The sequence below is a fragment of the Lissotriton vulgaris genome, chromosome 4_1 (assembly GCF_964263255.1).
Source record: "Lissotriton vulgaris chromosome 4_1, aLisVul1.2, whole genome shotgun sequence".
Taxonomy (NCBI): domain Eukaryota; kingdom Metazoa; phylum Chordata; class Amphibia; order Caudata; family Salamandridae; genus Lissotriton; species Lissotriton vulgaris.
In genome coordinates, this window is record NC_141691.1 from 1,000,202,346 (window position 1) to 1,000,229,531 (window position 27,186).

Sequence of the window (27,186 nt, forward strand, 5' to 3'; positions counted from 1 at the left end):
TATCAGGGCAAACGCAGCACTGTTCGGATTTCCAGCTATAATGGGTAACCGCCCGATTGCAGCCTTGCTCAAAATCTATAGGGCAAAGAGTGTGTCTATAGCAAGTTATGGCAGTGACCTATGGGGATATTGCGGGCTGTAGGGTCTTCAGGTTACAGAAAACAACTTCTTGAAGCAGCTCCTGAGTGTCCCAAAGGGAACAGCAAATGTGTCAGTCCATGAGGAAACAGGTATGACATATATAAGTGATACATTGGCCCTTCGCCCCTTAACATTTTGGCTACAGTGTTGGCTCAACAAGAACCTAGGCCTCACACACAGAATACTAAGAGAAGCCTTGAGCCTTGATAATAAGATGAAGAGCCCCTGGTTAAAATACCTCAAAGCAAATTTTAAAGAGTTGGGACGTCCCGATTTGTCTTGTAATCCAGACTGTATCACCAGGCAGGATGTCATGTTCATAAAGCACTCCTTTATACAATCAAAAAAAATGAATAGAGAGTAGAGAGAGCTGCTGAAACCCAATGTGAGGAAACATTTGATGCTTAAAACCTCCACGGCTATAGAGCAGTACTTATCTTGCCCATTGCCAGCCTATGAGCGCTTCTTATTAACAAGGTTCAGATTTAACCTTTTTCATCTTTTATTGGCAGTTCCAAGCGGCAGTAACAGTGGGATGGTGTTAGCACCCTGTGGCTGCGACAATTTGTCTCCACAGGACCTGCTCCACTTTTTATTCTTCTGTAAATATTATACAACGCCCAGGACTATCTATTTAGCACCTCTTTTAAAAAAACTTAATTTTATTCAAGTACGCCCCGCTCTTTTATATTTGCAACTGCTTAACTTTGATTGTATTCCATTTGTGGCCGGGTTTCTTAAATGTGCAATGAAATATAGAAAATGTTTGGACTTTTAATATCATGGCATTCTATTTGAGCCCACTGATGTTGTTTTTAGCTCTCCCTGCCTTGTGCGTCAATATGGTTGTTATTATACAATAATTGATTTTAGCTATTGTATCATGGTTTTAATGTGCATGTGTTTTTTTTTTAGTGTGACTTTTATGGTTTCAAACAAAGAAAACCGAATAAAGTATTTGAATTGAAATTGATTGCACAGTACGGACAAGCATCCGGCACTGTGCAATCAGTGCGAACAGCATTTTCCTTACCGCACTACTCAGTTCGCAAAGCTATGCGTAGCGTGCGTTGTGCACTTCGTGTAGCTATGCGTAGCGCTACTATGCGAACTATGGAACTACGCCCAGGGTTAGTATTTAGTTGTTTTAATTAGTGTACCTTTTATATTGTTAATGTAATTGTTTGTTATATTTTATTGGTTTAAAGTTATTTATAGTTTAATTGGTTGGTTTAGCATAGTTTGAATCTTTTTAATCAGTTGAGTCCTTCTATGGAAACCGCTTATTTAAGTTCTATATTTTATTATATATATATATATATTAGGTTGGTGTTAGACCTGGCATCTTTGGCGTGGTTTACCCTGACGTTTTGCCTCTACCTCCTGTATTTTTGACTCTGTGCTGGATTTCGATTTTCACCATTGTAAGGCTATCTTGCCCATAGGCTATCATGGGGAATGCTGTGTACAGTAGCTACCTGCATATCTTCCCATATGAGCAAGATAGGACATAAAAGTCTGGTATCCCTGAACTCAGAATTTGATAATACATCTTTTAGAAAAGGTGGTTTTTAAATCATGTGTTTGAGAACAGCACTTTTAGAAAGTGGCTGTTCTCTTGTCTGACCTTTCTGTGTGCCTTGGCCTGTTTGTGAATTGACTGTCTGGTTTGTGAGTGGCAGGGGCTGGGTGGCTCCCAGAGGCTGAGTGGCCCATCCCTGGGCTGAATAGCTCCATCTGCATCTAGAGTGGTGGGAGGGGGAAGCACCTGGGCCTGAATAGGGCTGTGCCTGCCTTCCACAATGCTGGCCCACCTCCTGCTGAGCGGCTGACGACCCTGCCACTCTCTCTGAAAATAAAGTGCTCAAGGAACACCCAGAACTGGTTCAGACCGGGCTCAGAGCCCTCCTGCACAAAGCGAACAAAGACTTTTAGGGGTATAAGTATAGGACCCCAGACTACAGAAAATTAGACCATCCTGGAATCAAGAAGGAACCTCTGCCAAGGAGACAGCTGGAAGACTCAAGAGGAAGGGCTGTCCTGCTGTGTGTTTGTGGGCTGCCCTGCAGTTGCTTTGCTGCCAAGGAGAGGGGAAGGATTTTGCTTTGTGCTGTGTTCCTTGCTTGAAGATATCTCCAAGTGCCTGAGTTGTGCTGGCTCCGTTAAGAAGTCCCAGGAATAAAAGTACTTCAGCCCCATCTTCCCCCCTGAACTCTATTGAGAGAGTTCGGTCCTTCCTAGAGTGCTTGGGCCAGTTGTGGTGCCTCTGGTAGTTGTACCTGTTGGATGGGAAGCGGAACAAGAAGAAACTGAGTCTTTCTACCAAGTTTCACGCATCGCTCGCTTGCGGACCGCATCCCCATCAGTGCGAGAAACTTCCTGTTGCAGCGAAAATCGAGATCGTCGCAGCGCCTGTTGCTGCTGCAAGAACCGACACATCCTTTGCTTGCGGAACGCATCGCTCCGGTGCGGGAAAAGTACCATCGCTGTGAGTATCATCGCAGAGCCTGTCGTCACTGGGTGAGATCGTCGCACCGCTTGCTTGCAGACCGCATCACGTTGCTGCGAGAGTCGTCGCAGAGCCATCGCATTGAGGGGCCGCGAGATGAGAAGAATGACGCTGCGCTGTGCATAGTCGCCGCACCTGAGATCGTAGCCGTCCTGAAGATCGTTGCATTGTACTTTTGCGAAACACTTCCTATGAGACCTGCACACTGGAATCCATACAAGGTATCGCATCCCTCCCCATACAGACCAGAGTCACCGCAACATGACAGCTGCTTCTAGAGGGGTTGTCGCATCGCCTCCTCAGGATCTCAGGAGTGATACATCGCTTGTTTTTCAACGCTGCAGCTTTCACTTGGAACTTTTGTCGCATCTAAAGGTACTGTTGGCTAAAACGTGACACAACTGTGGATTATTTTAATGCAACATTAAGAACTCTTTAGAAACCATATTCTTGAACTGTGTATGTTGGATTTTTGTTGTTTTGCTCTTGTTTAGTTTAGATTAAATACTTCTATTTTTCTAAACTGGTGTGGAGTCCATTTGTGGTGTTTTCACTGTGTTACTGTGAGTGGTGGTACAAATACTTTAGACAGTGCCTTTGATAAGCCTGTCTGCTCATGCCAAGATACAAAGGGGGTGAGCAGGGGTTATCTAAAGAGTGTATCCCCCTTCCACTGACTAGAGGCCTGGGTCCCTATCTGTCACAAGTACCTACCTGTGCCAACTAGAGACCCAGAATTCTAACAGTTGGTGTTTGTAGGTAATGGGAATTTTCAGGGTGTTTATTGTATATATTTCAGATAAACTTTTTTTTAGGGCAAAAGGTAAATATTTTGTTGATCTAATATATTTTTATTTAATTTAAAAATGTGTATAATACGCTTTGGATTTTATCTTTTATTCATGATTATTTCATTATTTTGGCGATAATATTGTAGTTGATATTGTGTGAATCAATATTTTGGCCATATTGTATGTAAATTTAAAGATAACATTACTTTTGTTTTCGGTATTTTTGTTGTCAATATATAAAAAAATTGTATTTCTAGCAATGTACTCAATATTTGTGGATTTTATAGTTAATTATATGGAGCAAACATTTTTGTTATCTACATTTAGTTTCCAATATTTTGTGTTTCTGTATTTTATGGATCAATATTATGTTAGTGATCACACTGTTGGAGTCTGTGAATATTCTCCTGCAGAGCATCGTAGTTCTGGGAAACCTGACACCAGTTTTGAAGCAGATGATATACCAGGTGCAAAAGGTGCAGACAAAACTATGGACCCAGCAACAGAGCTGCTGCCATTACTCTTTGGATGATCAGCCATTGCTGTGATGAGGCCTGATGACTCTACAAAAGAGTTCTTAATCAATTCTGAAGCTTCTCCTGACATGATAGGGGCAGAAGCTTGCTCATTGTGATGTTGAACAGGGCGCCCATATGCTGCAGCTTTTGGGAAGGCACAAAATATAACTTTGCCCAGTTTATTATCCATCCATTATCTGTTGAAGTGTTGCACACCATCTGGAATGCTTCTTGCTCTTGACAATTGTCGAAATATGGAAAAACTATTAATCCCCAGGAATGAAGGTTTCCCACTAAAGGTGTCAGAGTCTTGATAAATACTCTAAAGCCAGTCCAAAAGGACAGATGGTGAATTAATAATGCTGGCCTATTGTAAAGACTCTAAGACATCTTTGAGAATTGGGACACATATGATCATGCAAATAAGCATCCTTGAAATCAATCAAAGTCAGAAACATCTTTGGTCATGTATGAGGTAAAATATCTTTGAGACTCATCATCTTGAATCTTTGATAAGGCACAAACAGGTTGACAAACTTGAGGCCCAGGATTGGACTGAACTCCCCAGTGCCGAGGAGCATGGTAGAATAGCACCCCTTTCCTCTTTCTAGCAGTGGTACTGGGATGACTACCTCCTTTTCCAGTAGATGGGATTTCATGGAGTTGGAGGAATGAAGACGTCTTCAAGAGGAGAAGAAACCGAGATTCTGGAATCGTTTTCCACCAAATATGGGACTCCAGCATCAGAGAAGTCCTTTTTCTACACACCCGCAAATCCTTGCATCCATCCTACCACTCTCTTCGGATAGTCGAGACATAGATTTATATGGTGCAGCTGGAGAGGTAGCTGACTGCTGCTGGGATTTACCAAGGAGGGACCACCATGACCCCTGGCACGAAAGGGCTGATTACCATATCTTGATGTAGAAGTTTGTTTAAATACTCAATGATATCTGAAACCTCTATCTTTAGTAGGTTTCACCAGAGCTGGTAATTTACAGTTCTCAACTCGTTTCTTTACGGGGTACACAAGCTGTGAACCAAACAATTTTGATCCAGTAGTAGGCAAGTAACTTAACAGGTTTTCTGGGCAGGGTTCACCTTCAAGGAGCTTTTCCAAATGTGATGTCTTGCTGAGAGGGAGGAACCAGCTGAGACCTCAGCCACAGATATAGAGTCAGAAGTAATATCAGAGAGGAACCTAAATTCTTGTTACATCAATGCCAGTCTAGTAGTGATGTCCTCTTCTTTATCCAGATCCTCTGTTAAAGCTTTAAAGTCTTGTATAAAAACTGTACTGCATAGGTAGCATCAGCGCCCTCCCTCATGGCAAAATTAGCGGCACCTATTTATTCACCAGATCCGGCGGAGAGGCATTCTCAGAAATAATCAATCCACTCAAATAAAGACAAGCTATTAAAGCATCTACCTTCACAGATGAAGAACATTCCTCAGGGAAGCACTGGAAATGGTGATGTTTTGCCAGAAATCTTGGGGAAAGTACTTTCTTAATATCAGACAACTCCCTGGAGAACATGCTTCTGATTGGTTTGTGGACTGATAGATATTCTGGCTCTTCTTCTCCTATATTGTGAGAAAAAGGCCCTCTGCTAGGCTGACCAGCAGCATCTGGAAAAGAAAGGTTTGATATAATATGAAAAAGAACAGCTTCCAGTTCAGACTCCTGCATTTAATACCACCTTTTCTCCTTATCCTCTGAATGAACAGAGTACACGTTTGCCACGGTCCTATGAGTTTTGGGGAAGCGGTGACCCTATCTGTCAGAAAAACTAACCTTGACTGCCTTGGTGACCATCTATTGTAATATATCAAGGTCAGTGGAAGAAGAGGAACTTGTATTGACACAAGGGACTGGCTCTTCCTCAGAAGACGAGGGCACAGCTTCCATTCCTATTTTCATTGCATGTTTTCTCTCCATGGAAATCTGCTATTTTGACATGGAGGAGAAGACGTTCTTTAAATTCACTTCCCACTTCCCAGCTGCCAAGCAACGGGTCGCGGAGAAGATGAGCCGACTCGCACGACCGCCACCATGCTAAATTGGTAGAGGGCAGTCCCCAAAGAAAGATCAAGGTACAGTAAACACAAATATAAAACGGTTCCTGAAAGTAGTAAATGCAGCCTAATACAATGGAAGTCTCTGTGAAAGAGACTACTCTGTCAAAGGGTACCTTAAAATTGCCACATAAAGGAGCTATCATGTCGGCAATAAGATGCAATCCTGTGCAAATTAAATCGAATCACCGCTATAGCAGGCTGCACAGAAAAATACATAAAAGAAAAGAAAAATAAAGACTTACCTAGATTCTTAATGGGTGAATCTGTGTATCAACAGAAAAACAAATAGGAAGTTCCTGACTAGGCCCCTCCTATTTGAGCCACGGGAAGTCTTATTCCTAGGAGGTCATGTGGGAGGGTCTCTAGCCAGGAGATTTTCAGCTAGGTGAATGCTGTCCATGAAGAAGACATCACTTCATAAGTTAGGACTGGGATGAGGAACACGAAGGAGGAAGGTAATAAACAATCATCACTGAACTGGAATGCACTCCTGCTCTGATATGAAAGATGAGGGCTAGCTGCTCCAAACCTAGAACATTATAACTCAGTCACACAAGCCAGGCAGACCTTGGGGTGGTATTATATTGAGCATCGATCACCCTCCTATACACCAAAAGCTGATGTGGCTGTACTCACTCCACTGAGTAATGATGTAGCAGGTACTAACCCAAGACCTTGTGAGCAATATAATACAGTGGCGAATACAGCAAATGCCTGGCATCTGCTGGCTAGAATCATGGGAATAAATAAATAAATCATAAATCATACGTTCTTATATAGCGCCCTTCACCGTAAGGTCTCAAGGCGCTTGCTTTGGGAACCCGTCCTGGCTTTTCCCTGCGAGATAACCCCTACTGGGCATCCCCTAGGTGAAATCCAGGCATCCCATCGCAGTGGGGCCGTAGTGGAGATTAAGCAAGCTATTGCCCAGAGTTGCAGAGTGTGAGCCCATGATTCGAGTAGGCACCGAGACGAGAATTATTGATTCCGTGGACATTTTGATCTCAAGACTTATTGTAGTCACTGCAGCTGCCTCTATTAAATGACCTACTGATGACACTCACTTCAGAGCCCAGGGCAAAAGAGCAAATGAAATAACTAAACTCATGACACTAAGGGATCTGTAGGAGAATAAAGTGTATCTATTCGCAGAACAGTTAAAAGGGAGGTGGGGGCTTTACCTCTTGATATTTTTCTCAGGCATACTAGATAGGCCTGGTCCTCTTCATTATTTATAGTCTTTGGATATTCTCCTCTCGTCTGAGCCTTATAAGTAGGCTATATAGCTCAATAGTGGCGACAAGGCAAAGATCAGAGAGCAAGGTAAGAGGGAAGTGGATGATGGATATGGCGAAAGAAGTGCCAGAAAATGTATGTTCCTGCTGGTAAGTACAGACGAGTGAGGTTTCGTTCAAAACTAGACACAGATCGACACACGATTTTGTACACTTGACCTGGAACTTCCCACCATGTAAAAATGTTTGGGGTCAGATATTCATACACTCTGGAAGAAGACTGAACATAAAACCACTTCCTCACTGTTAATAGTCTTGATGGGATAAGTTAAGGTTATAGCGAAGGGAGTGTGAAACGTTACAGCTATATCTTGTTTGGTGGTTAAAAGAAGAGAGGCTGTTTAATGGGGACAGGTCCAAAGGGTATTTAGACACAATATCGTAAACACAAATATCATTGGGCAAAATATTATGTCATAAATATAGAGGACAATAATATATGTCAAGGTAAGTAAAGTTTTATTATATATATATATATATATATATATGTCCCATTGCTGAGCCGAGCCCAGAGACGCTGCGGAGGATTGCCTGTCCCTTGGATTAGAAAGCCAGCAACTCGCCGCTCCCGCTGCGCGGGAGCCGCTTCGCTTTGTGGGTGGTCCCACCAACTCTAAGGAACATCGACCCTGCCTGCTTGCCGTGACAGGGGGAGAATCATCACCAGAGGAGGCTGCAGGGGTAGCGCGGCAGGGACTCACTATCCCAGGAGTCCCTGCTTGACCACCTGACATCTGGTCAGCGCCCCCCTGAGTGCCCCGCCCACCACCGGCAGAGCAGTAAAAGGAAGCGGTTTTTACCCGCCTTGTGTGTCCCATTGCTGAGCCGAGCCCAGAGACGCTGCGGAGGATTGCCTGTCCCTTGGATTAGAAAGCCAGCAACTCGCCGCTCCCGCTGCGCGGGAGCCGCTTCGCTTTGTGGGTGGTCCCACCAACTCTAAGGAACATCGACCCTGCCTGCTTGCCGTGACAGGGGGAGAATCATCACCAGAGGAGGCTGCAGGGGTAGCGCGGCAGGGACTCACTATCCCAGGAGTCCCTGCTTGACCACCTGACATCTGGTCAGCGCCCCCCTGAGTGCCCCGCCCACCACCGGCAGAGCAGTAAAAGGAAGCGGTTTTTACCCGCCTTGTGTGTCCCATTGCTGAGCCGAGCCCAGAGACGCTGCGGAGGATTGCCTGTCCCTTGGATTAGAAAGCCAGCAACTCGCCGCTCCCGCTGCGCGGGAGCCGCTTCGCTTTGTGGGTGGTCCCACCAACTCTAAGGAACATCGACCCTGCCTGCTTGCCGTGACAGGGGGAGAATCATCACCAGAGGAGGCTGCAGGGGTAGCGCGGCAGGGACTCACTATCCCAGGAGTCCCTGCTTGACCACCTGACATCTGGTCAGCGCCCCCCTGAGTGCCCCGCCCACCACTGCCTCGCCTACATCATCAAGAGAGAGTCCGTCTTGCAGGACGCAAGCGGGACGCCGGGCTAAGCCCGGGCAAAGGGCGCGCCGTCTGTGGCCGTCCGGGGCAAGCAGGGGCCGGGACGGGCCACCCCCTTAACAACTAAGGCAAAATTACTATCTGTTGGCTGTGGACTCTATAAAAGTATACTGTAACTACGTATGTCTTCATATTCACCAATGACTACTCGTTCAGGTAGAAGCTCCAGACGAGGGGGGAACTCAACACTATGTACGATGGATAACTTTATCACCCGAGCCGTGTCTGTAGTAGAAAAGGAAATTATCCTGGCAGAACGCAGACTATCAAGGGAATACTTGGCACATAAACGTTCCTCACTAGGACCACTAGTCAATGCTACATCTCCGGTTAACATCACTCCAGCTGAACCTTTATTATCTGTACCAACCGGTCTATTGCAACCCTGTGTTGTTGACTCAAGTCATGATAATGGCGCTTTCGATATCATTCCGGACCCTGCACCTACAGGCAGAATCCAAGTCGGTACTGGTACAAACAATTGTCCGACCAATAAAACACTTGATCCACCTACATTACCTGTAATTCTGGTGCATGATACACCTCCAGGGTCAGTCCCTATATCACCGTCGCCAAAAAATAGTCGACCTGCTGTTAAAAGGAAGAGAGTGGTTACCCCGAGAAAAGCCTATAGACTTAAAACACTTAAAACAATTCGCAGGAACTACATGAATGGAGGCACCTCCTGTAAATTCGTAGAGCAAGAAGCTATAAACATGAGGCCAGAAGTAAATAACCATAATGCCACACTTGGTCAAATGCAGATTTTGGAATGTCCAAAGAGTTCACCTGCCAAAAACCCGTTGCTTGATCAGATGCAAGAACTCATGTCAACCCTGCTCACACCAGTCCTTGAAAAATTAAAAGGGCTAACAGAACGACTAGACAAATTCGAACAAACCTCCTTGGATAATTTTTTCGCCTTAAAATCCTTGGTGAAATTACATTCCAAGATTGGCGGAGAGACTACAAGGGTGGAACCTAGCCCCACAGCTCCTAAACAAATACAACATTCCCGACGACCTAGGAGAGACAATGGGACCGAGTTGAATAGACTCAACAGCGACTCAAGGAAAGGTCAATCTGAATCTGCCAAAACACACCCAAATAATGGAGGTACCCAGTTGGCTGTCCCTCCGAAACCCGCACCTCGGAAAGTAAATCTGGCCAGCACAACTACTACCCCTCAAGCCCCGGCACCATCCAAGCCGGATGCTGGGACTAAATCTACTACTTGTTCCACTAACAGTGGCTCGGACAATAATGCTAAAGTATCTGACAATAACGGAGATAAATCAGTAATGAAAAAGACCCCAAATGCACACCTCCCACCGGGATGCCAACCATACGTAGTTGTGCTTACTGGGGTCCCTCCCTTGAAACCCAACAAAAGGGAGTCATATGATGAGCTGAAAAATAAGACGCTGTTTTGGCTTAAAGAAAATAGACCCTTGCCCTACTCTGTTAACTGTCAGGTTATTCAAGTCCGAAGAATTAGCTGGTTGGGTACAAGGCAGAAGGACATAGCAGGGTTAATTTTAAGGACCCCTCGGTGGCTCAACTTGTGTATAGCCAGAACCAACGAGGTGGTGATTTAGGAATTGGCACCCACGACCTTAGTTACTTTTATCCTATGCAGCGGCCCCAAGAGATTAGAGATCCATCTCGGTTAGGCCCGATGAGTAACAGGTATTCTTTTTTCGACCCTCCAACCCCAGTAGGAAGAATGTTTCCAGGAACCATGGAAGGGGACAAAAATTAGTCTTGGTGGGGCTACTGACAAGAAGGAAAAAGTGGCACACATGAATCCTCACCCTCCCTGTCTAGTAGTAACAAAGGGAACCCCTGTATAAAATCAATTGTAAATATTGGTATAATGCCTCCTACATCTGATAACGCGGAAATCAAACAGGTCATAGCCCTGCCCACTAGCCCCTCCAAAGACCATCAAGGAGAGGTTTTAATGAATAGTGGCCACGTACCAACTATAGACAGGTCAATAGTGGTACCAAATGAGCCGCAGGGTTTGATACCTCCCTATGAGACCTCTGAGGATTCCAACGAAGGGGTAATATTATCTATCCCTAGTGTAGGCAATAATTGCCCAAGCATCTCAGTTCCATATAAACCAAACCGTGACATAAAAATCTTGTCATGGAATATAGCAGGGGTGTCCAGGAACTTATGTGATAGGAATTGGAGTTCATTTCTGGAAGAGCATGACATTATTCTCCTACAAGAAACATGGGCAATTAACATGGTGCATAGACTTGGATACAAAGCATACCATTGCGGGGCCATTGCCTCTGTGAGAGGCAGACCATCAGGGGGCTTGTTAATTTGGATAAAAGTATGTTTGAATGTTATTATATCACCCTGCAATATTGGTTCTAAAGACTTGCTTGGGGTGAAGATCACCACGAAGGATAATGGGAACATTTATTTGATAAACATCTATAATAGACCCAATCCACATAAAAAGGAATCACTGGTTGTGGAACAGTTAAGCATGTTTTTGAACACACTGGAGCAGGACCCTAAAATAATCATAGGCGGGGACTTCAACTGTCAGTTTGAGCCTGTGTTGGGGTTAGAAAATCTATTAGAAAATGAGGATAGGGCCAATGATATTCCCCGCCTAGATGGTGTAAAAGCAGTTAAAAGCTCGGCGGCAGTTATGCAGATATACGAGCTGACGATATCTCACAATTTAAGAGCATGTAATGGTAGATTGGACCCGGACAAGCCATCTAACTACACTTATAACAAAGGGAACTCAAAGTCACTTATTGATTTTGTATTGATCACCATTAACTTGTGGTATTTGCTGTTGACCTTTTCTGTTGTAAATAGACCCGAAAGCGATCACTTCCCCCTTCAGGTAGGGCTACTTCCTACGCTACTCCAATCATTAGATAGTGGAACGGAATCAAATAACGATGTGGGTGAGGTTGAAGTTTCTAATAATAGAAAAGCAATAAAATGGCCGCATATTCTGGCAAAAGAGGATACACTTATAGGTATCTATAATATTTTTTCAAACACTGTATCCTCATATAATAAGTTGGCTATGGGATCCCACGAAGTGCTTAAAATGCACTATCAATTAGTAGAAGAGCTAATTCCCCTCTTGAGTAAAACCTGTAGTAACAGGGATAGTAACATCAAACGGCAATTGGAACTGGAGACACCGTGGTACAACAAACAGTGTCGCCTAGCCAAAGGTAATCTTATCAAAGCCGTAAAATCTAAAGACCAAAAGAAGGTAAAAGAGTGTAGAACTGAATACAATAACCTCCTTTCCAGAGCGAAAAAGAGTGGGACGATTCAATCTGGGATGACCTCTTAAATGCTGCCAGGATGCATGATCAATGCACCTTTTGGAGCCAAATATCCAAAAACAATAAAACAGGGAGCTCCAGTAGAGATTTCTTTTTAGACGGAAAAATTTGGCATGACCATTTTTCAAAGCTACATGATGCAACCGAGATGCCCTCTGAGGACACCTGCATCGGATCCCGCTCTTCCCACTCCAATCTGGAAAAATTTACCACTGAAGAGACATTGTATGCTATAAAAGCAGTTAAGGCAGGCAAGGCGCCGGGACCGGATAAACTACCAGGCGACCTATTTATTCACAACATAGAAGTATGGTGCCCCTACATAAACTTTTTGTGCAATTCTATTTTGCTAGGTACTCCGATCCCCGAATCATGGAAGGGGGCGGAAATTGTAACCATTTATAAAAAGGGAGACCGTTACAATCCTGGCAATTACAGACCTATAAGAATAATAGATATATTACAAAAAATTTTTGCCAGACACATTTTAAACCGCCTTTTAGATTGGATTGAGGAAACGAAAATCCTCTCAAAATATCAAGCAGGTTTTAGAATCAGGACAAGTACTGTAGATCAGGTACATAGGTTCATGTGTATTTGTTGGAAGTATGTCCAAATGAAGAAGTGCAGTATATATGTAGCATTTATGGATCTACGCTGAGCGTTTGATCTAGTCCCCCGCTTATTGTTATGGAATACCTTAGGGCAAATGGGTGTCCCTGAAGAACCGCTGTCTAACCTCATAAAACTCCACACAGACAATTTTGCAAAAATAAGATGGGGAAGAAATGGCGAACTCACCCAAGCTATCCCAGTTAGACGGGGGGTACGACAAGGGTGTGTGCTGGCCCCGACCCTTTTTTCTTTATTTGTAAATGATATCCCCCCTTTTTTGGTACAGTGTAACCACGATTCCCCCAAATTATGCAATGAGGCAATAACAGCGCTGCTTTTCGCAGACGACACTATTTTAATATCCCAAACTCCCAAAGGTTTACAAAACTTAATAAATCAATTTGATAGTTATTGTGAAAAGAAGGGGTTAGAAATCAATTCAAGCAAAACTAAATACATGGCCATTAACCCTCCAAAATCCTTTAAGAAAAATCTGGCCCTAAATAACACAAAACTTGAATATGTGGAATCATTTGATTACCTGGGCATCAGGTTTGATAGTAAAATGTCCTGGTCAAATCAGCTAGAAAAAAGTAGATTGATATTAAAACAGAACTCCATTCCCATTTTGAAAATCCATGGAAGGAGTACTTCAAAAGCTATAACACCTGCGATTGAAGTGTTCAAAGCTAAAGCACAATCTGCGGCCCTATATGGTGCTGAGATCTGGGGGCCGTATGCTAACCAAACATTCCACACTGTGGAGAATATGTTCTGCAGGAGGTTGTTAAGGCTACCAACACGAACACCTTTAGTACCTGTTTTTCTAGATATAAACTTTAAACGTACAGATTATCTATGCTGGTTGAGGCCACTGATTTACTGGGTAAGAATATGGACCACCCCGGAACTCGCAGACTATAGAGCAGGACTGCTAGAAATCATGGAATTGGACACTTACAATTCAATTCAGTGGCTGAGACATATATCTGCATGGCTCATTAAATTGGGTCTCTCACACTTTTGGAAAAACCCAACATCCATGCAACCTAATTGTAAAGACCAGGTAAAATCTGCCTTCTGGTATTATATGAACACTAATATACATGATCATGCCACAGGTTCATTATCAATTAAGTTTCTGCAATTTAAGGACATCCCCATATTTGAGCAATTTATGGATGTAGTGGAACCACCCTTGGCTAAAACCTTGTATCTCCAATTTAGGTACGGGGTTCTCCAAATAAATGCCAATACTTCCCGGTGGGGGAATCCTAATCCTAACAGAAATGATACACTTTGTAAACTGTGTGACTTGAAGCAAAGGGAAGATGAGGCACATATCCTCTTTTTTTGTCCACTGTATAAAGTTCAACGTACAAAATGGATTAAACCCCTTTGTAAAAATTTGGGTATACGTTCATACAAAGAGGCGGAAAGACTACTTAGATCCTCGACCATTAGCTTGATAACTTTTGGAGTCAGTCGATTTCTTTTCAGTATCTGCTTGATAAGGAAAAAGTATGGTTTTAAAACATAGATACTAAGTTTTTAACTCTGGCTTTTAATTATTTATAAATTTTATATAAATGTTTTTAATATGAAGTCTGCAAATTCCCATGAATGTAAAATGTATATGTTTCTCTTATGAATTGTAAATAATCTAATGTGAATTGTAAATAATTGGATCTTGTATGGGGATAGTACAACAATTTGCACTATATTTTTCTAATTAGATGTAATTTTGTTTTTATGATAATGTTAAATGTATTTTATGCTGGCTTCATGGCAAATTGCCGAATAAAAGCTTACAACAACAATATATATATATATATATATATATATATATGAACAGAAACTCCTGACCGCCGAAAGTAGCGGTTTCAGCAGGCGTGGACCTCACTCCACAAATAGGTGCTTGTATTCGAAGTTCACCAAACACCAAAAAGCCACATCACACACTCCTGTGCCAGCAATCCATTTTATTCAGCAAAGTGAAAAGAGCTAGTGCCCTCCCTGACGCGTTTCGCTCCGCGAACGGAGCTTGATCACATGACGCGTCAGGAGTAGGCAGTGCATTAAATTATAATTAAAAGCCCAAGCGCCTAAAGAAACAGGACGCAAGGGTTGCAACAACGCAAATGGTTCACAAATTCACAATGAAGCCAAAAGTTTGGGACATTAATGATTGTTAAATAAACAAAAAAGACAAAGTTAGAGCATAGTGCTCAAATAACAAGAAGGGATATAAACGCTTAAAACAGCCAGCAAATCAAATTAGGGGGTAAATCAACTGAAGTCAATTGATTATGTAAAACTCATCTGGGTAAATCAGTATCAACCACTAAAATGAATCCTAAATTTCAACATTGCAAAGAACTTTTTTTTTTATAAAATCCAACAAATGCTCTGGAAATCTAATGCAAGTGCATAGAAACATTCTAAAAGCAGAGAGATTAATTTATCATACTCCCAAAACTAGCTGTAAGCATCCCTATCGCAAATACAATATGTTCCAAATGTGAACAAAGTGCCATTGTGCTAAAGTGCAAGTGCTTCAAAGAATTTCATTAGCAAATTAAAAGATTGACAGGCTGCAGAAAGCTCAATATGAAAAACTACAAATAAGATCCAGAAGGAAACAGTTTCTCAGTATCTTATCTCGAATCTGAGAATAATCATCAACAACACCAGAATGTCAAGGAAACATATTGCATACAGAAAGAAAGAAAACCACATACATAATGGTCAAAGCAATAACTCATACATTTCAAAGAAAATGATGCAATTCATCAAAAGCATTTAAACCTGAAGGGGCTCGAGTATCAAGCAGCAATATAAAATATGCTTCCTTTTGGCGAAGCAATTTTTCTCGATCACCACCTCTACCCGGATTAGCTACTTGACACAGTAAGGTGTAAGTGAGATCTTTAAGTTTCTTATCATGCACCGATTTAAAATGGCGCGCCACCGGATAGTTCATGTCAGAATTGACTATCGCCCGAATGTGCTGCAAGATGCGCTGATTTGCCGGTAGTTTAGTACTTCCTATATAGGACAATGGACATGTGCAGGTCAGCTGGTAGACTACATAATCACTGCGACATGTCAGAGGTTCACGTATTGGGATCAGCCTATCATTGAAAGCCGAAGCATAATGCGTACCATTAACTGCAAAATTGCAAGCACGACAGGAGGTGCACCTGAAAAAACCTGGTTTGTTCAACCAATTTGTTTTTGGTGTAAGTTCAGGTTGAGTCCTATCAAGTGAATCTTTCATAGATGGAGCCCTCCTGAAGGTAATAGCTGGTGATCTAGGAAGAAATGGTGCTAAAATCACGTCAGTTAATACAATGGGCCATTCTGATCTGATAATATTACTGATCTTAGATGTTTGAGAACAGTAAGTGGTGATGAAACGAACAGAGCCCTGTTCGTTAGGTCCAATGATCTCTTTGTTTCTGGGGATTAAGAGTTCCTCACGAGGACGAGCGAGTACCTTAATAAAAGCCTGATCTAAAATGACTTTACTGTAACCTCGTTGGAGAAATCTAGTCCTGGATTCCATTAGACATTTATCTAACACATCAGGACTACTGCAAATACGTTTGATTCGTATAAATTCCCCCAGAGGAATGCTGTTGATGGTGTGTGGTGGATGAGCACTGCGGGCATGCAAGATGGAATTACCCGCAGTGCTCTTCCTATGGAGTTTGGTGTGTATGGTGCCATGATCGATATAGACTTGGACATCCAAAAATTCTGCAGAATCAGATGTTATATTTGCAGTAAACCTTAGATTCCTGTCATTCACATTGATGTCATTAACAAACGAAGCAGCTTGCTCTTTGGTGCCCCGCCAGACGATAAAAATATCGTCTATAAAGCGCCAATAATGCACTAGATGGGGAAGCCAATGTGCGTGGGTGACCCCAAGGACATGCTCCTCCCACCAGCCAACATGAAGACATGAGTAGCTGGGGGAGAAGCATGAACCCATTGCCACCCCACGATCCTGATGGAAAAACTCCCTTCCAAATTGGAAATAGTTATTGAAAAGGCATAGGCGTATCATTTCATGCAGCATGAGGTTGTGATCCCTAAATGCTGCCTCTCTTCCATCTAGGAAATATTTGACTGCTTCTAGGCCTTGGAGATGGTTGATGCTGGTGTAAAGTGCCTCTATATCCATCACCAGGAAACAGAAATCAGGACCCCAAGTGATGTGACTGACTTTAACCAAAAAATCTGTGGTGTCTTTCAAAAAGGAAGGAAGAGAAAACATGTGTGACTGAAGAAAAAAATCCACGTACTTAGAAATGTTTTCATTCATGCTGCCCTGGGCAGAAATAATATGACGGCCCGGGACAGGGGAAGTACATTTGTGAATTTTGGGTAACAAATAAAACAAAGGAGTGATTGGATGTAACACATTTAAGAACTTAAATTCATCCTTAGTTAATAAGCCGGTTCTATACCAGAGATTAATAGCTTTTCTGGTGGTTTCATGGCTTTTCAGCATCACGAATTTAGTGGATTTAGTGTAGCAAAGAGGGTCGCCAAGCTGTCGGGATGCCTCTGCAATATAGTCAGACTGGGCCCACAACACCGTGTTCCCCCCCTTGTCCGCACTCTTCACTACAACCTGGTTGTTACCCTGGATTTTTTTCACAAGTTTATTATATTGGATGTTATTAAAATCAACTTGTTCCCTTTTCTTTAGCACCGATCTATTGAGTGTCTTTAGTTCGGTGATAATCCTGTCACTGAAGACATCCAATGCATCTTTGGGCATCAAGGGCAGGAATGTGGATTTGCCACGAAAGGTGGTAGGGGGGGAACAGTTTACCTTAATGGTTTGACTCACTGTGACAACAGTTTGTGTGTTCTCTTCATTCTCTAAAGACAACAAAGTTTGCAGACCTTGCAAATGTCGAACCTGCAAAGATTCCTCATTTGATGTTACTGTCTCACTTTCGACATGCGTAATTGAAGTTTCTGGATGTAACAAGAAATATTTTTGCAATTTAATCTTTCTTATAAATTTGAAAACATCAATACGCGCCTGTACATATGAAAAATCATTAGGTGGACAGTATGAAAGTCCTAAAGAGAGGAGTTGTTCTTCCGCCTTGGACAAAGTTAAGTCTGTTAAATTAATCACAGTGTTATCTTGTTCGTTGGTCAATTGTTCCAGTTTTTGCGAGTTCTGCCTCGCTTTCCACCTCTTTTTGGCACTCCGTTTCCTGCAGCGGCGTTTTTGACTGCCACTTTGTCTGCTTGGGGAGGAGTGTTCCGTGAGCGCAGAGAGTACCTCCGGTCCTCTCTGACAAAATTTAACTCATCAGCCATAGAGAAATTAGTCAGATTAATTGGAATTGCATCAGGGTGTGGTAAACTCTCCTCGGAACCGCTGAAAGAAGCCACTGATAAATTATCCTCATTCCTCATCACCGAGCCAATAGTAGTCCCTTGATCAGAGATTGTAGTTGTTTTCTGTTGAGTGGACATGGCTTTGCGTTTATATGAGTCGTATTTTCGTGAGAAAGTAAAAATACGCCCTGTCGCGTAGTCTTCTTTGTCCCTTGCAAACTTGCTGATTTTCCTTTCTTGGATAGTTTGCTCCAACTTAACAAGTCTCTGATCAATTTCTTTTCATGTATTCGCTATTAGATCAGTGTCACCGGTTGCTTCCAAAAGTTCATTAATCTTTGCAATTTCCACTAATAATGTTTCTCTATCAGAGTGTGCAAATTCAGTCAAAATTAATAGCATATTCCTCGATGATTGGAGGCTATTCTCTGCCCATCTCTGCAGCATTTTAGGATCCGGGTTTTCGTAGGTGGGGACAATCATTACTCTCAAACCCCGGGGCACTCGATTTACCTCCAGATATTTGTCCAATGATTTCTTTTCCCACCATTTGGAAAGTTCGCTACGCAGTAGTTTCTCCAAAGTTTTTAATAATTCCTTGGTGCTGTTGTTGGTATTTAAAATTCGTTTCTCTTGAGTAGTTGTGGAAGTTACAGTAGGTAGGTTTTCATACAGAGCCTCCGCTGCCATTTCCCTACTCCTGAGAGCGTTGGTGGAACACATATTGCTTTTAGTGTAAGTGGCTAAATATGCCGTAGGATTACTAATGTGGCTGAAGAATATTTAAGAAAGTTCTTATGGAGTTATAACCCAAACCCGCTTAACTTTGTTGAACAGATTGGCGCGCGCGCCCAGTACCTTGCCAGATTCAGCTCCGGGACGCCTCGTGAAGTCAGCCGACCCCTTCAGCTCCGAAAACCAACTCCGGGTCAGGATGCTAGGATAGCGCCAGCCAACTTAGTAGAAAAGTCGCGGGGGGCACGGAATCCAATACTCAAGAAGTTCAATTGAAAAACGCCGAGGCGTTTCAGGTTGCAAAACACGCCGTGCCTCAAAACAATGGGCGGGTCCACGAAACCAGAAGCAAACCGATCCCGGTAATGAAATGAACAGAAACTCCTGACCGCCGAAAGTAGCGGTTTCAGCAGGCGTGGACCTCACTCCACAAATAGGTGCTTGTATTCGAAGTTCACCAAACACCAAAAAGCCACATCACACACTCCTGTGCCAGCAATCCATTTTATTCAGCAAAGTGAAAAGAGCTAGTGCCCTCCCTGACGCGTTTCGCTCCGCGAACGGAGCTTGATCACATGACGCGTCAGGAGTAGGCAGTGCATTAAATTATAATTAAAAGCCCAAGCGCCTAAAGAAACAGGACGCAAGGGTTGCAACAACGCAAATGGTTCACAAATTCACAATGAAGCCAAAAGTTTGGTACATTAATGATTGTTAAATAAACAAAAAAGACAAAGTTAGAGCATAGTGCTCAAATAACAAGAAGGGATATAAACGCTTAAAACAGCCAGCAAATCAAATTAGGGGGTAAATCAACTGAAGTCAATTGATTATGTAAAACTCATCTGGGTAAATCAGTATCAATATATATATATATATATATATATATATATATATATATATATATATATATATATATATGTCAGCAAATGTTCGCCAATCTCCCAGCCTCAAACGGCGGCGGGCTCGAGTGAGGAAGCGACCCTCACAAATTCAATCAAACAACTTTGCCACCAAAGAAGTTACTCGAGCCCAGGTCCTTTGAGCGTGCAATTTATTAAGTACACAGAGTGTCAAACAACACCCGACGCGTTTCGGTGCAGCCGCACCTTGATCACGGGTAACGGTGTTTACTCATGTCACAATTTTAAAGTGAAAAAAATATATAAACATAAACGTAGGACTACTCGTCCTCACAACAGTTTTTCGTACCACTATATGGCAGCCATATTTAAATGTATGGTGAGCACAGGCAAAGTATACATATATACATATATACGAACCTTGTTGGGAACATTTTGTAAGAGATTTTCAAAAAGGTATTGTAACATTTAGATAAATAAGTTACATGTGGGTGCCCCAAAGCAAAATAAATCGAAACAAAGTCACGCATTGGCGAGTTGTAGCCCCAGTGGGCAAATGTACCAGTACATTGATACACGTGTCGTGACAATTCTGCCCCAGTGGGCGTAATGTTTCAGTGTGCTGAATTGGGCCCCAGTGGGCATGAGTGTCTCATTATAATGTCCTCAAACTCACAAGGTTAATCACAATTTTTCAAGTATATAGTCCTGTGGATCCATCCAAACAAAAAACAGCTGCAACCAGTGGTTTTACATCATCCCTGTGCGGCAACATGTGTGTCTCCTACAAACATAAAAAAATATGGTGACTTTAAAACATATACAAATATTCAAAAAACATCCAAGACAGCTTCACATTCATGTTTAGATTATTGCAGTGATTCTTATTGCTAGAGTATTGTCAGTGCAGTAGGTGCATAATATCGGCTCTTAAATTAAGTGGACAGCTAACTCCTCGTCCTTATTCAAACCTAGAGGTTGTACAGTGTCGTACTTTATTATGAATCTTGATTCAAGCTGTCGCAGTTGCCTAAGTCTATCACCACCTCTTTCAGACGGTGAGACCATATCCAACGCACAAAACTTGAGTTCACTTAGACTTTTTTCATGAAAGTCCTTAAAATGCTTGGCTATGGGGTAATTCTTGTCCTCATTAGTTATTGCCCTCATGTGTTCTAACACTCGTTTTTTGCAAGGATGTTTTGTACTCCCAATGTACGTTAGTGGACATGAACATTGGAGTGCATAGACACAATAGTCAGACTTGCAAGTAAGGTGTTTGAGGATTTTAAAGGGTTTGCTGTTTCTAGACAAAATTATTTCCTTTCTGTTGACACTATTTTTGCAGGCTTTGCAAGAGCGACAGGTAAAGAAACCTTCTATCCTTTTAGTGTCTTCTTTCTCCTTCACCATGTTGCTGCAAAGCACATCCCTCAGGGCTGGACATTTCCTGTAGGTAATCAAGGGCTGATTACCAACAGCCTTTTTGAGTGTTTCATCTAACTGTAGGGCATGCCAAAATTTTTTCAGACTCTTTCTGACCTGCCATGTTTGGTCTGAGTATGTAGTAATAAATCTAAGTGGTCCATCCTCACTGTTACCTGCTGGTTTGGATACGAGGAGATCACTCCTATTTACATCCCTGACTTTGTTACAGGCTTGGTCGACCACTTTGGCCGTGTAGCCACGCTTCCTGAATCTATCCTTCATGATGTTCATTTCCTTTTCAAAGTCTGTGTTAGTTGCGCAATTCCTTTTGGCACGTAACAGTTCACCAAAAGGTATGCTCTGAATCAGGTTCTTCGGGTGACAGCTTGACGCATGTAGTATGCTGTTGCCTGCTGTAGGCTTGCGATACAGCTTACTAATGAGTCGTCCATCCTGAACTGACACCAAGACATCCAGAAATTCTATTGATTGCTTATCTATGGTGCTAGTAAACTGTAGGTTGCAATCATTCTGATTTAATTCAATAACAAATTGCAGAGCTGCATCTTTGCTACCTTTCCACAGACAGAACACGTCGTCTATATACCGAGCCCAGAGAACCACGTTCTGGTTAAAGGCCAAGATGTTACTGGCCACCTGCTCCTCCCACCAGCCCAGGTACAACCCCGCGTAGCTGGGGGAGAAGCAGGTTTCCATCGCGGTCCCCCGGGCCTGGCAATAGACAACATGATTAAACAGGAAAAAATTGCTGGAGAGGCAAGCACGCATCATTGACACCAACATTTTGGTGTGCATCAGATATTTCACATCCCTCTTTTTCAAAAAGTGTTGGTTCGCCTCCACACCTAGATTGTGGGGTATACATGTATAGAGGCTGTTGACATCTAATGTCATAAGCCACATGTCATCCTCCCACCGTATGGGGTCGATAACTCTCAAAAAATCACGCGTATCCTGCAGATACGATGGTAATTGTTCCACATATGGTCTTAAAAAGTGGTCAATATATTTGGACGTGTTCTCGTAAGTACTGCCCATGGCGGAAACAATGGGTCTCCCTGGGGGTATTTCAGTATTCTTATGTAACTTGGGTAAAAGATACAATACTGCAAGTTTGGGGTGGTCACACTTAAGAAATTTATATTCATCATCAGATAAAAGTTTATCCCTCTTCCACTCATGCAACTGTTTTTGGTAATCAAGATTGTTCCTTTCATAAGCAAATCTAGAGCTTATTGCGTAGTTATCTTTATCATCTAGTTGTCTCTTCCCCTCGGCAAGATACATTTCAATGGGCCACACCACAACATTCCCGCCTTTACTCTACTGGTACATTTGCCCACTGGGGCTACAACTCGCCAATGCGTGACTTTGTTTCGATTTATTTTGCTTTGGGGCACCCACATGTAACTTATTTATCTAAATGTTACAATACCTTTTTGAAAATCTCTTACAAAATGTTCCCAACAAGATTCGTATATATGTATATATGTATACTTTGCCTGTGCTCACCATACATTTAAATATGGCTGCCATATAGTGGTACGAAAAACTGTTGTGAGGACGAGTAGTCCTACGTTTATGTTTATATATTTTTTTCACTTTAAAATTGTGACATGAGTAAACACCGTTACCCGTGATCAAGGTGCGGCTGCACCGAAACACGTCGGGTGTTGTTTGACACTCTGTGTACTTAATAAATTGCACGCTCAAAGGACCTGGGCTCGAGTAACTTCTTTGGTGGCAAAGTTGTTTGATTGAATATATATATATATATATATATATATATATATATATATATATATATATATATATATATATATCGAGCAAAGTGCGCACCTGCGCTTGCAGCAGTCACACACAGCGCGCCGTGCCTTCCAGCTCTCTGTCACCTCGTGCCCTGGAAACCCCACTGCTCCTGTGAATTATTCATCCTTGCATGCACCCTACGCGTTTCGAGGCCAACGCCTCTTCTTCTTGGGGCTGACGCAGAAAACAGGCTGTGATTGTGCCTTTGAAAGTCCAACTTTATTTGGTTTAGACAGTGCCGCCCATAATGGGCGTGGCTAATGCATGTTCCACCACCAGGATTGATGGTCCTTGTAGTCCGAGGCACAATTGACAACAGACCCTTCAGTGGGTTTCCTGATTTCAAGCAGATTCGGATGTCTGTGTTCATCCCTTAAGTAGGGGGAGAAGGTAGGGATTCAGGAACAGTCATTTAAAGCGGAGCGCTGTACCTTCAGAAGCGCTGCTGCGTGCAACGCTCAGGTCTCCCTGTGCTGTACATCCAGTTCTGCTTCAGCCAGGGATGGTGCTCTGCTGCACGGCCAGGGGCAGCCGTATAATACAAATCGAGCAAAGTGCGCACCTGCGCTTGCAGCAGTCACACACAGCGCGCCGTGCCTTCCAGCTCTCTGTCACCTCGTGCCCTGGAAACCCCACTGCTCCTGTGAATTATTCATCCTTGCATGCACCCTACGCGTTTCGAGGCCAACGCCTCTTCTTCTTGGGGCTGACGCAGAAAACAGGCTGTGATTGTGCCTTTGAAAGTCCAACTTTATTTGGTTTAGACAGTGCTGCCCATAATGGGCGTGGCTAATGCATGTTCCACCACCAGGATTGATGGTCCTTGTAGTCCGAGGCACAATTGACAACAGACCCTTCAGTGGGTTTCCTGATTTCAAGCAGATTCGGATGTCTGTGTTCATCCCTTAAGTAGGGGGAGAAGGTAGGGATTCAGGAACAGTCATTTAAAGCGGAGCGCTGTACCTTCAGAAGCGCTGCTGCGTGCAACGCTCAGGTCTCCCTGTGCTGTACATCCAGTTCTGCTTCAGCCAGGGATGGTGCTCTGCTGCACGGCCAGGGGCAGCCGTATAATACAAATCGAGCAAAGTGCGCACCTGCGCTTGCAGCAGTCACACACAGCGCGCCGTGCCTTCCAGCTCTCTGTCACCTCGTGCCCTGGAAACCCCACTGCTCCTGTGAATTATTCATCCTTGCATGCACCCTACGCGTTTCGAGGCCAACGCCTCTTCTTCTTGGGGCTGACGCAGAAAACAGGCTGTGATTGTGCCTTTGAAAGTCCAACTTTATTTGGTTTAGACAGTGCCGCCCATAATGGGCGTGGCTAATGCATGTTCCACCACCAGGATTGATGGTCCTTGTAGTCCGAGGCACAATTGACAACAGACCCTTCAGTGGGTTTCCTGATTTCAAGCAGATTCGGATGTCTGTGTTCATCCCTTAAGTAGGGGGAGAAGGTAGGGATTCAGGAACAGTCATTTAAAGCGGAGCGCTGTACCTTCAGAAGCGCTGCTGCGTGCAACGCTCAGGTCTCCCTGTGCTGTACATCCAGTTCTGCTTCAGCCAGGGATGGTGCTCTGCTGCACGGCCAGGGGCAGCCGTATAATACAAATCGAGCAAAGTGCGCACCTGCGCTTGCAGCAGTCACACACAGCGCGCCGTGCCTTCCAGCTCTCTGTCACCTCGTGCCCTGGAAACCCCACTGCTCCTGTGAATTATTCATCCTTGCATGCACCCTACGCGTTTCGAGGCCAACGCCTCTTCTTCTTGGGGCTGACGCAGAAAAGAGGCTGTGATTGTGCCTTTGAAAGTCCAACTTTATTTGGTTTAGACAGTGCCGCCCATAATGGGCGTGGCTAATGCATGTTCCACCACCAGGATTGATGGTCCTTGTAGTCCGAGGCACAATTGACAACAGACCCTTCAGTGGGTTTCCTGATTTCAAGCAGATTCGGATGTCTGTGTTCATCCCTTAAGTAGGGGGAGAAGGTAGGGATTCAGGAACAGTCATTTAAAGCGGAGCGCTGTACCTTCAGAAGCGCTGCTGCGTGCAACGCTCAGGTCTCCCTGTGCTGTACATCCAGTTCTGCTTCAGCCAGGGATGGTGCTCTGCTGCACGGCCAGGGGCAGCCGTATAATACAAATCGAGCAAAGTGCGCACCTGTGCTTGCAGCAGTCACACACAGCGCGCCGTGCCTTCCAGCTCTCTGTCACCTCGTGCCCTGGAAACCCCACTGCTCCTGTGAATTATTCATCCTTGCATGCACCCTACGCGTTTCGAGGCCAACGCCTCTTCTTCTTGGGGCTGACGCAGAAAACAGGCTGTGATTGTGCCTTTGAAAGTCCAACTTTATTTGGTTTAGACAGTGCCGCCCATAATGGGCGTGACTAATGCATGTTCCACCACCAGGATTGATGGACCTTGTAGTCCGAGGCACAATTGACAACAGACCCTTCAGTGGGTTTCCTGATTTCAAGCAGATTCGGATGCCTTTGAAAGTCCAACTTTATTTGGTTTAGACAGTGCCGCCCATAATGGGCGTGGCTAATGCATGTTCCACCAAAGGCACAATCACAGCCTGTTTTCTGCGTCAGCCCCAAGAAGAAGAGGCGTTGGCCTCGAAACGCGTAGGGTGCATGCAAGGATGAATAATTCACAGGAGCAGTGGGGTTTCCAGGGCACGAGGTGACAGAGAGCTGGAAGGCACGGCGCGCTGTGTGTGACTGCTGCAAGCGCAGGTGCGCACTTTGCTCGATTTGTATTATACGGCTGCCCCTGGCCGTGCAGCAGAGCACCATCCCTGGCTGAAGCAGAACTGGATGTATAGCACAGGGAGACCTGAGCGTTGCACGCAGCAGCGCTTCTGAAGGTACAGCGCTCCACTTTAAATGACTGTTCCTGAATCCCTACCTTCTCCCCCTACTTAAGGGATGAACACAGACATCCGAATCTGCTTGAAATCAGGAAACCCACTGAAGGGTCTGTTGTCAATTGTGCCTCGGACTACAAGGACCATCAATCCTGGTGGTGGAACATGCATTAGCCACGCCCATTATGGGCGGCACTGTCTAAACCAAATAAAGTTGGACTTTCAAAGGCACAATCACAGCCTGTTTTCTGCGTCAGCCCCAAGAAGAAGAGGCGTTGGCCTCGAAACGCGTAGGGTGCATGCAAGGATGAATAATTCACAGGAGCAGTGGGGTTTCCAGGACACGAGGTGACAGAGAGCTGGAAGGCACGGCGCGCTGTGTGTGACTGCTGCAAGCGCAGGTGCGCACTTTGCTCGATTTGTATTATACGGCTGCCCCTGGCCGTGCAGCAGAGCACCATCCCTGGCTGAAGCAGAACTGGATGTACAGCACAGGGAGACCTGAGCGTTGCACGCAGCAGCGCTTCTGAAGGTACAGCGCTCCGCTTTAAATGACTGTTCCTGAATCCCTACCTTCTCCCCCTACTTAAGGGATGAACACAGACATCCGAATCTGCTTGAAATCAGGAAACCCACTGAAGGGTCTGTTGTCAATTGTGCCTCGGACTACAAGGACCATCAATCCTGGTGGTGGAACATGCATTAGCCACGCCCATTATGGGCGGCACTGTCTAAACCAAATAAAGTTGGACTTTCAAAGGCACAATCACAGCCTGTTTTCTGCGTCAGCCCCAAGAAGAAGAGGCGTTGGCCTCGAAACGCGTAGGGTGCATGCAAGGATGAATAATTCACAGGAGCAGTGGGGTTTCCAGGGCACGAGGTGACAGAGAGCTGGAAGGCACGGCGCGCTGTGTGTGACTGCTGCAAGCGCAGGTGCGCACTTTGCTCGATTTGTATTATACGGCTGCCCCTGGCCGTGCAGCAGAGCACCATCCCTGGCTGAAGCAGAACTGGATGTACAGCACAGGGAGACCTGAGCGTTGCACGCAGCAGCGCTTCTGAAGGTACAGCGCTCCGCTTTAAATGACTGTTCCTGAATCCCTACCTTCTCCCCCTACTTAAGGGATGAACACAGACATCCGAATCTGCTTGAAATCAGGAAACCCACTGAAGGGTCTGTTGTCAATTGTGCCTCGGACTACAAGGACCATCAATCCTGGTGGTGGAACATGCATTAGCCACGCCCATTATGGGCGGCACTGTCTAAACCAAATAAAGTTGGACTTTCAAAGGCACAATCACAGCCTGTTTTC